Consider the following 14793-nt stretch of genomic DNA (forward strand, 5'->3'; position numbering starts at 1 on the left):
GAAAACTTTGATGGACAACATTGAAACATCCGCCTTACAGTTCTGATCTGATACCATGCAATTGCCATCTCTTTGGTAAACTGAAGGAACGAGATTTGAAGATGACGACTCCCTCGTGCACGCTACTAAAAAGTGTTGGTCCAGACTTTTATCGTGTAGATATACAGGCCCTTGTTCTAACGTGGAGTAAGGCAGTTGAAAGGGACAGGGATTATGTGGAAAAGTGACATTTTGTTCATAAAGGATGTAACTACATTCTGTGAAAATAGCAAAGCTGTAGGATAAAAATTTAATTTTTAAATATTGTGCATTACTTTTGGAGTGACCCTTGAATAATAGCTTTAAATTACTTTATATGTTATAATTACTTATTTTATATAGTTAAGGAATAATACAGAAACCCTATCTTCCTGCTCTTTTCCATGGGTCAAGATCAACAGCTTACTGCCGAAGTTGCCCCAATTGGCAAGAAAAAAATTATTAATCAGTACCCTTACTAGGGGCCTGGAACCAGCTTGCCAAGCGCATAGTCTGATACAGATTTAGTCGTTCTAATTAATGATGCCACTCACTAATATCGTCAATGTTATCATTACGGTTCTTTAAGACATTCAATATCGTAATTATAATAAGCCATGAGTTAAAAAATTATATTTACCTGTCAGAACTGCAAATATCTCTCCATACCACACAAGCATTATTCACAGCAAGCGACCATGTTTTCTCAATACCCTACCCTCTAAACAAGCCCCTATTTGCTCAGGTCTTCGAAACAAATGCCATGACGAAGTTGCCCCAATGCCGAACTTGCCCCGACCTCTCCTAGTAAAGTTTACTACACAAACACTTTACCAACTAACTAAGGGTAAGTAAACAAATAGTAAACATAATTCTTAGGGAGCATAAGTTATTTACATTAAGTTTAAGCTTTCTTATGTAAAGTTATTTTTTATTAATTTGTCCTACAGAATAATATCTGTAATATTGACAATTAATATTATAGCCAGCAGTGCATTTCTGTACAGATTACTGTGCACTTAACTGCGGAATCCCGGCCAAACAAGTCACTCAATTGAGTGCACTCCTAATATAATGGGAGTTGACATTGGACATATATGTCAACATATACTGTACGCCTAACTTGGAGTCAGGCCAAAAGGGAAACATTCAAGGAGGAAGGTTCGGTCTGGTGCTGTGGATTGAATTCGGAGTAGCTCAGTGGTCAGAGCGCTTGGTACGTAGAACCAAGGACCCGGGTTCGATCCCTGGTGCCGGAGCGAATTTTTCTCCTCAATATTAATTCCTAATGTAAGTTGCTTTCAAATTGGTTTTAATGAGTTATTACAGAAATAGTTACAAAATACACTAAGTTACTCATGTGACAATATTCTTATAAATCAATCCGCCTTGACCTTGTAATACTTCTCTAAAGAATGAATTTCACTTAACAATTGTTTATTTTGAAGAATCATGTCATGAAAAGCAACACAGTCCTCACTGAAGAATGATTTTACAACAAGCATTGATTTTACTGTTTTTACAGACAATTTATTTTTCTCATCAGTCCATAGAGCATTCACACAGGAAAATAATCTTTCGACATACGCATTCATTCCAGGGATATACATAATGAACTCCACTACTCTCTTCAAATTTGAGAGTTCTCCTTCAGTACTTTTAAAAAGATCCACCCAGACTTCATCTAAACATTTGATGTTGCCATCACTCGCCTTGAGAAATTAATAACTCACAATAATATTGTTTCATAACAGACCACCTATAGTCATCTGCAATGATGAAGTGCAATGTTTGTAATTTGTAATATAGAATAGACATTGTAACCTCTCCGTTTTTTCTCAGTTTAGAACTCTAAAATACGAGACAAAGCTGTCCCGAAGACTTTTCTTGGGAAACGGGACACATTAGCGAAAAACAGGATGATCCTGGTATTTTACAGGACATCTGGGAACCCTATATCTGTTGGCATTTCAATGCAACGGACATATTTATATCAATCCTTTCCACATGCTCTCCCAACAGTTATTAACGTTTCCACTTCATTATCACTATAATTATATTATCAAAATCGCATTTCTCCTGTTTGAACTGGTTCGGTTGAATACTTTTTTAGTAGGTTATTTTACGACGCTTTTTCAACTGCTGAGGTTACCTAGCATCTGAATGATGTCAGCAAAATGAGTCCAGGGTCCAGCGCTAAAAGTTATCTAGCATTTGCACTTAATGGGTTGAGGGAAAACTCGGGGAAAAAACCTCAATCAGGTAACTTGTGCCAACCAGGATTTGAACCCAGGCCCGTTCATTTCAGGGTCAGGTATGCTAACTGTTACTCCACAGCAGTGGATGGTTGGATCCCTGAAGCCATAGCACACTATAATTTATCTCAAAATGAATATCATTTGTATATCTGCATAGAAACAGGCAATGTCGTCACCAGCAGCCGAGCCCAATGATATCATTATGTACTCGCTTTTCTCCCTCTTTCCTCGGGTGTTTTTGAAGGTACAGATGCCACATTTGAATTAAACTGATTGTAGGCCTAATTCCTTCCTATGTTAAACTATATGGTGAAACTAGTGCTGACGCTGAGGTAGTTCCGGTGATTTCGGAAGTGAAATTCCTTTAATTTATAAGGGATTTTGGTAATTCGGTATAAAACGTTGGTCTATATGGCGGACATCATCTAGAATCTGTGACAGGTTAGGTTTGGTTTGTTCAGTTTTTTTTTATATGCCTATCAAGAAACGTATATGCAAGGCAGTAGCGGCCCACGGTTATGAAGGCTGGCAGTTCTGCATGAAAAATAGTGTATTTAGCAAAAGCATGCTGTTTATTGCATCTAAATCGGATAACGTGTGTAATTACAGTGCCTTCTCGAAGTTGACTGTGCACCCGAAATTGTACTCCGACAATCCATGCGGCCTACCCATCCTGTGTACTACACCTTCTCCCACCTGGCACAACTAGTCACGTAGTGGAGATATGCCCCACATGTTAATACCTGAATGAACAACCATCAGGAACTTTTTATCTTCGAACACTTTTAACTCCTACCTAATTTCGTTACGCCAACTTTTCTAGCCTACACCTGTACCGGTTGACGGAATTATAAGACAGAGAGCTGGGAGTTCCTACAGATTTGCAATAAAGTATCGTAACTTGACCAGTTTGTGAACATGTTTGTTGCATTATTAAATTTAATTCTTTGGCATAATAGCGCAAGAAATGAGGTGTGGGGTACAATACAAATTCTCCGTGTTTCCCACTCATTACGTTAGCCCCGCCATTAACCAGCACAATTAATTCATGTGGTTCAATTATGACTGAATTTCCGTTAAGCCTATGTTCCAGTAAGATAGTTTGCACCAAACTTTCAGCATCATGTTTTGGTGGCACTGAAGAGAAATTTCCAATAATTTTATTGCTATCCAGCAATTAATTTTGAATTGTTTTCGTAGTTCCTTTCAATTGTGGCGAGCCCTATAAATGATCTTTGAAAGTTTAAATGTGGAGTGAAATCAGTCAAACCCGAAATATATCGCGGTTTGTTGAATCTTCTGATTTGGCAAGTCCTCGCATCGCTAATTCAAATGCAACACAGAATTTCACACAGTTAATTATTTCAGATAGACAATACTTATTTTTAGAAACATTTTTATCTTGTTTCTAAATGTTAATACAATATGGGGAATCAAGCTGTGTTAGAATATTTTAATATCGCTAGCAGTGACAAATCTGTTTGACTTGAAATGAGATCTCGAATTTTCTTGCTTTTCTAGTTTTTTAAGTGAAATTAATTAAATCCTTCACTCCGGTCTTTGTCCATGTATTTTCTCCTCTAACCAGAATACACGGGTGGGGGAGAGAGTGTTTTCATGAGCGCAGCAAAAAACCAATCGTTTCCATTACACATGTCGGTATTAAAATGACTAGTAGGCCACATGATTTCCTCGACTTTTTCCAGAAATTTCAATATTTAAATTTGGTGTAGGACGTCCTAATTTCTTAAGTTAACGTGCAATTTCTCTTTTAATTTCGAAAAGGGTTGGTCGATTAGGTTTTCATTTCATTCATTTTTAATATAAAATACTTCCTTAGACACACTGACTAATCACATCACACTACACACAGTACTATAACACACTGGAACTGTAATGATAGGCTATACATTAGTCCAGAAGCCTGTGTGTTCTAATGCAGATCATGAAGAGATGAGGGGTTGGCAGTTCTTTTGTGTATTCAAAGAGAGCTGCTTCGGTTGCAGCTCTAATGCAGTCTTATGGGAAGGTGAAGAAAACCAGTTTTCTGCTGCCAACTGCCCTAAGTTGAGCTTCATGAACTGCCAATCACAGACCCGAAAAGTACACTACAGGTATTTGTTACTCTGTAATTTACCAATTATAACTACATTTTACATTTTTGGCTATGATATCTATATTTAACTATTTTTCATGTATTTTATTTTGTATTTTTCATTTTGTATCTATATCTGTATCTCTTATTTAGGTAGTCTCTATTTGTCTGTTCTTTTTCTTTTCTTTCCTTTTCTTATTTTCCATTTTAATTTGTATTTACACTTGTATCTGTTTCATCTCTTTTTTTTTTCCATGTTATCTATGTTTTTTATTTTTTGTAAACGAATATCTGTACTGTCTATTATAATTGGGGCTTGCCCTGTTATAGGCATAAATAAATAAATAAATAAAATTCTCGAGCAGTTCAATGCTCCTACAGACAGTAAAATCTCGAATCAAAGGAGAATGAATTGGAAATATAAACGAAACAATGAACTAGATTACATAAAAGCACGTTTTACATTTTTAATTTTACAGGTCCATTTAAATGGCAGTTCTGCAGCTTTGCAATTCTCATTGTAGAACCACCCCCGATGCAAGGCATACCAAAAACCTCAACAAACCATACTTAACCTGTCACTGATGTCCATCAGATTGACCAACGTTTTCTACCAAATTACCAGGATTTTTTAAGTGAAACTAGCACTGAGGTAGTTCAAGTGATTTCAGAAGTGAAAATCGTCTAATTTAAAAATGATTTCTTATGATGATGCAGTTGATCGTATATGCAAGGCATAACAAAAGCCTAAATTAATCAAACCTAACCTGTCATAAATTCATATATGCAAGGTGTGTAAGTACACAGAGAACTAGCTCAGCGCTACGTAAAGATTAACTTTTGGTCTTACAGAATTTATCTGTTATGGTTACAATGGTTATTAAATGAGAAAAATTCGCTCCAGCGCCGAGGATCAGTTCTATGCACCAAGTGCTCTAGCCACTAAGCTACGCAAGTTCAATCTACAGCACTGGAAAAAAACACTAGAGAAGGGTGATTCGATCCGGTGCTGTGGATTGAACTTCAGTCTAGCTTAGTGGTCAGAGCGTTTGGTACATAGAACCAAGGACCCCGGTCCGATCCTCAGTGCCGGAGCGAATTTTTCTCCTTTAATAACCATCGTTACCTCAGCGCTAGTTTACCTAACTATATGGTAAACTAAATATAGGTCCTAATATGTTTTTGTATTGTGATGCCCTTTAACAAGTAGAAAAAATGAAATTGAAATGATATAGCTATAATGTAGGGGGAGAGATGTAACTACTGCGCCCCATTTGGCGCTGTTTACGCTAGATAGTAGGCCTCTTGGCCACACCTGTGGATAACGATTAGTGCATCTGACCGCGAAACCAGTGGTCGAGGTTTTTTCTCCTCAACCCAATAGGAGCAAATCGCATCCTTAGAATAATACTGCCGTTAACTCTCAAAAACTGAATTTTCAGTTACAGGTAGTTTTGTAATCCTTATTTAATCCTCTATCAAACAATAGAACTGTGGTATCTCTAAGTTCAAGCGCAAAGTCTGCAGGGCTCATAGGTAGGCTAATGATACTTGGTAATTCGGAGTTTTCATACGACTTTGATACGTTTATCTTGCATTTACTCAAACCCAACGGGCGCGCTTCCGAACAGGGCAGTGGCATTTCCCCTAAGGTTAGAGCTCAGTTTAGGGTGTGTGTGTGTGTGTGTGTGTGTGTGTATTAATCGAAAATTAGGGGCTAGAAAATATTGAAAATAGGACGCATGTTTAAATGACATTTTGTTTGATTAATACACACACACCTAAACTGACTCTAACCTTAGGGGAAATGCCGCTGCCCCTGTTCGGAAGCGCGCCCCTCATTTCATCGGCATTATCACCTTCATTTCATTCAGACGCTAAATAACCTGAGATATTGATACAGCGTCGTAAAATAACCCACTAGTAGGCCTCTTACTGAAATTCAAAAGTATAATGGGTTAAACGAGCGTTGAGCGACTTCCGACGATTTTGGAATAGACACCGACCCACTTAGGTTAGGTTAGGTTAGTCTTTTAATATCCCGTCAAGATGAAGGTGAAAGCGATTGAGTGTGATTTTTTGTCTTCTATGTTGGCAGTTCAAGTGCGTCGGTATCTATTCCAAAATCGGCGAAAGTCGCTCAACGCTCGTGTCACCGTGTAATGTAGTAGCAAGGATATACTTTAGTGCAACTTTTGCTAAATTATATACATTGTAATTATAATAACCTTAAAACAACATAACCTGCAAAGTTAAAAAAAAAAAAAAAACTTGCCTGTTTTCTATCATTTCCTTCAATGCATTAGCGGGGCGTCGTATAACTTCTGCTGCTATCCGATTAACAACGGTTTCGTCTAATTTCCGAATTACTGCCGGTCGATTCATTGTATAAAATTAAACTCATTTCCTTCCGTTTATTTAATTCATATTATAAAACGCATTACCGCGCCCATTGCTGCCAACACGATAATGCTGAAAGTCTCTAAATGCTACGCAAAAAGACCCCATTTTCAAGTAAAATACCTACCGAAATGTTCAAATAAATAAACATTCTACATTATTTTGCGTAAAATACCATATACTGAATTCCAGATAACAAATATTGAGATAAACAAAAATTTGATGCGAAATTGATTGATCAGATTGCCCTGTCACATAGAGTATCGATCGACAAAGAGCAACCGACTGCTAGGCAATGCTGCACTGCCATCGTGATCTAATACAGGCCGTAAGGCAGACCACGTGACTCGCTTAACAGCTGATCGCGAAAGGCGGTCTTTCAACCATATGAATTAGTTGCAGTGCATGAAGAATAACATATTTCTCTGAAATGCAGTGTAATTGCGTCAGTATAATTTTAAACAGTGATTGTGAGACGCTTGAGACACAATTTACTTGCAATTTAAGGTATAATATTATTTTTGGTGTGAAAATTACGTTGTTGCAGGCAAAGTTCGTATGTGTAATACCTGCCTTTATTTCGATTGTCTTATAAACAGTAGGCTAAATATGTGTAATAATATATACGTGAAAGTGAAACATTGACTGGCATGTAAAGTAAGTTGTGATTAGGCCTAAGTGCAGCGTTACCAATGTTACTCTTGTCTAATCCATTATTGTTAGTTTACCGTATTTGTCTTATTAAATTTAAATTATTGCTCCCTTTTTATTTGTGAATAACCTACACTATACGAGTAAATAATACGACGTTTGATAATATACACAATTTGGACTAAAAACGAGATACATATAGTATATTACAAAAAATTATACCCTATAGTTTCCATTACTGTTACAGTATCTAGAATTGTAATTAGTTGAAATAAAGCACTCATGCTTCATTACGAAATTCTTGCACATTCATTTATGCACGTTTCAACAATTTTCAGTTGCATCGCACGCATATTTTAATGTGTTGAAGTTATAGGTTATGTTTATTCTATCAGTACTTGCCTTATTTCCATATTCGCAATTATGCATTATAATTAAGCATAACGCTACGTATAACTCATAAATACAATTTGTCTACACTTCAATTGTATTTATTCGTTTCATACGGTACTCCAGTCTGAAGTCTGATTAGTGTAATATGTTACTAGGGCTAAACTAGCGCTGAGGTAGTTCCCTTCGTATTCATACATCTTGCATATACAAATTAGTTCGGTTCGTTCAGGATTTTAATATGCCTTGCTTATAGGATCAAATGCATCTCCACAAAAAATAAATTCAACTGTTTTCAGTTCAGAAATTACCGGAACTATACCTCAGCGCTACTAAGTAATATAACGTATGTACATTTCATAGGAGGGACTGTGGTGAATTTTCTACCTATAAGTAAGGACGGTAACCGTGTTCTGAAGTTTATCCTAAAAAATATATTCTTCTTTGTTAAATCTCAAAACCGTTTTCGTTCTCAACTTAAGCCTAAAATGTTGACGCAGATAGGTTATGTTAACATGGTAAATTCTCTTCACATAAAAATAACACAGTTTTATTTATTATTCCTGCCACATTATGCAACACATAAATGGAACTTATGCACATATTACATTGAATAAAAATTTAATTGTATTATTTATTTGTTCCCTACTATACTGGATTGTAATGAATTGTATTTATCTAACCTACCAGATTAACACACAACTGTACATACACTAATTTCATAGGAGGGACTGTGGTAAATTTTGTACCTACAAGTAAGGAAGGTAGATGTGCTAAATTAAAATCACAATAAAAATAATTCTTCTTTATTAAATCTCAAAATAGCTTTCATTCCAAACTTAAAATGTTGATGCAACCAGGTTATGTTACCATGTAAAACTCCGTTCATATTAAAATAACACAGTTTTGTAATTATTTCTGCAACATATTATGCGATAAGAACTGTGAAGGGGTCTTATACACACATTACACTAAATAAAATTGAGCGCCGACACGCATTAAAGTAATATATTTCACTCAGCTCCGTATACTCAAATAGAAAAGCCCGACTCATCGAGTGACGTCACACAACCTGCATTACGGCCTGGTCTAGATCACGATGGCAGTGACACAAACAGTACATTGTGAAGCGGGAAAATGAATAGCGACAGCTGAGGTGAAGATATTGTTTTCATACATGAATATTTGAAGAGAAAATAAAGAAGTAGGCGATCGCAGTGGACAAGAGTAATATTTCTTAAACGTGAGATCTTGCGAGAATTCCACCAGCTTGTACCTACGTTGTGGGATGACGAAGAAAAGTTTAAGAATTATTATCGTTTGTCCATTAATACATACAAGGAGATAATAGAGAAAGTGAGGCCACTAATAGATGTTGGGCACACAAATTCAAGGAGAAGCATAAGTTTTGAAGAAAGGCTGACTGTAACTTTGAGGTAAGCATTTAAATGTTTCTTAATTGGAGGTTTGAAAGTGGCATTCAGTATTGACATAACGAAAAGTATTCATGCCATTTTGTGGAAAGTAATAAGTTAGTAATAAATTTCGTAGCATTAGGCTTTATGACTTTCGTTGTAAATAAATTCGGACAAATTAAAACTAACCTAAACTACACTCTAACCTATCGAAGACCTAATATAACCTCACATAGGCCTATAGTGAGTGCAGTTTGATACTTTAAGAAATAACTTAAGTCTATCCTTATTGCATTAAAATAAATTGCCCAGGACGAATTACTTTATAAGCACCTTCGGTGTTCTATAGTTTAATACACGGTGCATTTATTCTTTGTTATAGATTGAATCGTGAACTGCAGAAACCCAACAAGTCATAATTTTTCTCAAATTCAGTTATTCATATAGTTGTAATATTCATACATAGGCCTTTGAGGGGTGAGGCTCAGTGTGCACAGTGGCAATAAGTCACAGTGCATCGCAGTGAGGTCGCAAGTTTAGGACATGTGGGATTTTTTTAGTACCGGTACCGGTAATTAATAAAAAGTCAGTTTGCTTTTCTTTCTTTTTTATAGGTTCACAGGAATTCGAAGAATTACATGTGCTATTCACACAATTTGTTAGTGTAAGTTTGGAGGCCGGAGGGAATAAGACCTTTGGGGAGGCCGAAACGTAGATGGGAAGATAATATTAAAATGGATTTGAGGGAGGTGGGGTATGATGGTAGGGACTGGATTAATCTTGTTTAGGATAGGGACTGATGGCGGGCTTATGTGAGGGCGGCAGTGAACCTTCGAGTTCCTTAACAGCCATAAGTAAATATGTATTGACACAATTTAGTATGTTTGTGTACTTTTTTCAATGTCTTGGCTTAAATATGTATATATTTAACATTTTTTTATAATATAAAAAAATGGCCTCCTCTGTGTTCTTCACCTAAAAATTGTTTTCAAGAAATAAAATGATTGTTATTGGTCGTGAATTGCTGAAACCCACATGTTTAGGCAATTCACATTTTTTTCCAGAAAATAGTAAAGAAAAAAATTGAAGTTCATGTATGTCATACACTAGAATTTATTATTATGCTTTAATAAAAAAATAATCACTTCGAAATACTAAATGCTTTTGAAGATAATCAGTTTTTTGTATCACCTAAAAAATTTACTCTGCAATTCATGATTCAATTAGTAAACAGTTAGCAGCACAAATTCAAGAAAAGACTTACCTTCATTCTATTCAAGCTAAAATTCGACTTAATACAAGTATTCGGTATTCAAATACATTCACCTGGACCAGAGAACAGAATCAAGAGAATATTCTGCATTGCTTAAAACATAACTGACCTAATTAAGTACATGAACACATCTCTTATCAATGTATCTTAATGTTAATTCCTCACTTTTAATGCGCCACAATTAACAATGAACATATTTATTTTAAAGGTTCCTGGCTACAGATTTAGGATGGCACATAATACTATCAGTGGATTTATCCCTGGAATCTATTCATCACTGTAGCCGAAATTCTTGGCATTCCCAAATAAAGAAGACTGGGCTACCGTTGCACACAAATTTGAAACAAAGAAACAGTTTCCTAATTGCGTGGGTGCATTAGATGGGAAGCATGTGAGGATGCAAAAGCCAGACAACAGTGGATCTTTATATTTTAACTACAAGATGTATACATCCATTATCCTCATGGCACTTGTGCCTGCAGATCTACGTTTCATTGTCATTGATGTTGGATCATTTGGGAGGAACAGTGATGGTGGGGTATTTGCAAGTTCTGCATTTGGGCAGAAAATAATTAATAAACAGATAGCCTTTCCAGATGATAAATCACTGTACACTGGAGGACCAACTACGTCTCATGTGTTAGTGGACGATGAGGCATTTAGATTACTGCCTAATCTAATGAAACCTTATCCAAGGCGGGGCCTCACTCCTGACAAGAGAATATTCAACTTTCGATTGTCGTATACAAGAAGCAGTGTAGAGTGTGCCTTTGGGCTATTGGCTTCCAAATTTAGAATTTTTCATACACCTATATCAGTTAACCCTTCTCCGGGCATCCTACTTTTGTAACGTTGATGGGCAAGGAGGGTCCGTCGGACCCACATGCTATTTTAATACATTGACAGAAGAAAATCATTTTATTGTACACAATATTAATCTTCTTTAATAATTATATTATTATAATGACCAATGTATCCATGATAATATACATAAATGATATAATTTTAGTAGGTTTTTCATGCGATAAAAGAAACATGTTTAGTGTATGATCTACAATTCTTTTTTTACTTTCGTCGTAAAACGCACACACATTTACACAAATTTTAGATTTTCTCATTTCTAGCACACACACTCCCACACGTCATTACTCTCACACACTCACACGTCATCATTCTCACATGCTCACACATTATCACTCACACTCTCACATCATCACTCTCACACTTACACGTCATTACTCTCACACACTCACACGTCATCACTCATCATCATTCTTACAGTTTTTACACACACGGGTCACTTCACTGTGCTCATTACACACAGATTGGCCACAGTTGTCACAGCTTTGTTTTTGTTTGCGACTTTTTTCATACTGATACATATGACACCTTTTAGTGCTCTCCTGTAGTTGGGGCACAGTTGATGGAGAGGCCTACTAGCTCTTGGCATGAAAGGAGCAATGGTCATTACAGTTTTTTCTAAAGTCCTACTCTAGGTATTCTTTCAATTTGAGATTGGATGAGACTTTCAGCAACAGCTACAAGGAACAACCTCCTATTGTTCTGTTTTCCAAGATTCCTCGAAGGATGAAGTTTCATCCACACAACAAATGCAGTAATTCCACATACATCTAAAAGATTCATAAAAATGCAAATGGCCAGCGATTTGTACATCCCTTGCACGCATATGCATTCACTAATGATCGAGTGTGTCAGTATCTTCTTTTGTGCTATTACAGTGAAGAATAATTTGTGGTTTCTTTTCTTCTTCCGAAATGGTTTGTCTGTGGTGCATTGCAGAAAGAACAATTGCCTTATTTGGTTTTGGTGCATTGAAACCAATGTTACATATTTTTTAAATCCGAAGATGGATAAACATCTGGCCGTCTTTTATTTGGCTGGAACTCAGGAGAGATGAATATACATATATTTTGTGTACTGTTCCAACTAAGGTGAGACCATTACTGAGGAGATTCTCAACGAGTTCTTTGTCAGTAAAGTAGTTATCGCAAGTTACATTTCTGTTTGTTCTTTGATAAGACAGTGTTTCTACAACCCTTCGACCTACTCCAGAGTGAACCCTTACACAGTTTTCTTTTCCGGTGTATGGCAGACCATTTAGGGGATAGAAGGTTTTGGAGTCACAAGCCCACCATACCTTCATGCCATATTTGTCAGGGTTTGATGGCATGTATTCCTTGAAAGGACATGTACCACGGAATGGAATAAGTTGCTCATCAACCGTTATATCAGTACAAGGAATATAGGCCTAATATATTTTTTTTAATTCGAATTCACATTTTCCCAGACATCTATAACCAGGGCAAACTTATCCTTCTCACGGCAAATGGATCCTGTTGTTTTGTCATCAAAGCAAGCAAAGATTTGAATCTCTTGGGACCCATGGTCGCTCTAAATACTGGAACACCATACAAGCTGCTCCATGGAATGTCATAATTAGTGTAATTTGCCTTGAGGTGTCCTGCAGTTACTAGTAGACCGAAAAATGGCCGCAATTCAGTGTCGTTACAACACTTCCATGGGTGTGCAACATTTCTTTCTAAATACAGCTGCTCAGCCTTTTGATTATTTATCTATGTCACTTATAACTGAATAAGTATAAAGATTGAAGGCATCACTAGATTTCCCAGGTGAAAGAGTGACTTTATTTATTGACCCTTTGATAATATTGTGAGCCCTAGGCTGAGAGTTTCACGTGGTGCCATCTTTACCAAAGAAATTAGCAGTTTGAACAAATGCTTCCCACCATATCCTAGTTCTAGACGGTCGACACTAACCTCTTGTGGATCACATTGGTGATAACTGCTTTTCTTATTGATAGATAGATCCTTATCATGAGGGTTTCAGGGTCATATGGTGGCTCTAAATGATGATTACTAACTTCTGATGCTTCACTCTGATGATCAGATTTGCTATTATCGGCGTTAATGTCTGGCTCGTAGCTAGAATCGTCTTTTCTTAGGTCAGGTTCCCTAAGTAAATCCAGAATGGATTCTTCACACAAGTACTTAAGCTGAATCTGTCAGAATATTTGACCTAATTACAACTCTTCAGTATAACAGCATAACTAAGATGCATTCAAATATACTGTAACATCTAAAGACCGTACCTTTGTTTCTTTGACTTTCTTCGGTTTTCCATAACAATTGCTCCCATATAAAAATAAAGTAAAGGTGAGAGATTCAGTCACTCTTTCTATTATAAACTACACCGTATTATGGCTAGCATAACTTCACACTGACTTATATATATTTATTATAATGCATAATTGGTCCATTTTTTAAAATGTCATTGTTGTTGAGCTTCGGAAATAATTTTGCCAACATTCCATTTCCGTCAGATTATCACTGAATGGTTTCAAATAGTGAAACCTCGTTGCGAAGTGAGAAAAACCAATAAAATATACTATGGTGCAATAGACCCTGCATGCTCGGTTAAGACTTTAAAGAAGTAAAAGTGTTCTAGAACATTTGTGAAAAATACTACAATATTTTCCTTCTCCCTAACTATAAAAAACGCAGAAATTAACAAAGTCATGAAATTTCAAGTAGGTAGAAATTATAGTTTTAATTTCATTCACAAAAATAGTAGTGCCAGGGCCCGACGGACCCTGGTTGCCCAGAGAAGGGTTAAACCTGAGAATGTAGACAAAATAATAAAATGGCTACCTGTGTTCTACATAACATGATATTGTACAGAGATGAGGAAGTGTGTGATGAACTCTTGTCATCTCCAGAAGCCTTTGTGAACCTAACCAGTGAGATACAGAGCAACACAGAAACAAATGTGAATGCCTCAAGTCGTTGCTCACGAGAATTTAGAGACAGATTTAAAGAATATTTCAACAGAGACTATGTTACACAAGGGGAATAGACGAGCAGTAGAGTTTTAAGACCCTTAACCATTTTTAAATTTATTACCATTTTGGAGCAAATGTAACAGATATTGTATGCCTGACAAATCATAATTAATATGGTAAGGAATTGCATATAAGATTGTAATTATTTTATTTATTTGGAGAGTTTAGAATAAAGCCCGGTTCAGACGGTGCGTGTTTCTGTGATGGATTCCAAGGTGGCTGCGTGGATGGGTCGCCTGCCTGGTTACTCACTGGAAGTAATGCGCTCTGGTGGCTCCGTGGATGGCTAGCTTGCTGGATTTCGAGGGTAGGTTCCTTGCTATTTTTCGTGTTGGTTTGCAGGCTGGAAACCAAAGATGATCATATAATATCACCACTGAAACCATGTCGCCATGTTCGTTGTTTTCTAACTA

At 36.5% G+C, this 14793-nt stretch overlaps 2 long non-coding RNA genes across 8 annotated transcripts in view; one reads left to right on the top strand and one right to left on the bottom strand.

Moving 5' to 3' along the window:
* The window catches only part of LOC138715571 (uncharacterized), a 120775-nt gene extending 113731 nt beyond the window's left edge, over positions 1-7044 (bottom strand). For 4 of the 7 annotated variants that reach the window (XR_011336469.1, XR_011336464.1, XR_011336465.1 and 1 more), the window contains exon 1: positions 6647-6886. This is a non-coding gene — a long non-coding RNA (uncharacterized lncRNA). The other 3 variants (XR_011336468.1, XR_011336470.1, XR_011336466.1) reach the window with 3 other exon arrangements.
* Positions 7045-14543: 7499 nt separating this feature from the next.
* LOC138715572 (uncharacterized) overlaps positions 14544-14793 on the top strand; it is a 94257-nt gene continuing 94007 nt past the window's right edge. The window contains exon 1 of the long non-coding RNA XR_011336471.1: positions 14544-14687. This is a non-coding gene — a long non-coding RNA (uncharacterized lncRNA). The remainder of the gene's footprint in view (positions 14688-14793) is intronic.

This window comes from Periplaneta americana, chromosome 15, assembly GCF_040183065.1.
Source record: "Periplaneta americana isolate PAMFEO1 chromosome 15, P.americana_PAMFEO1_priV1, whole genome shotgun sequence".
Classification (NCBI taxonomy): domain Eukaryota; kingdom Metazoa; phylum Arthropoda; class Insecta; order Blattodea; family Blattidae; genus Periplaneta; species Periplaneta americana.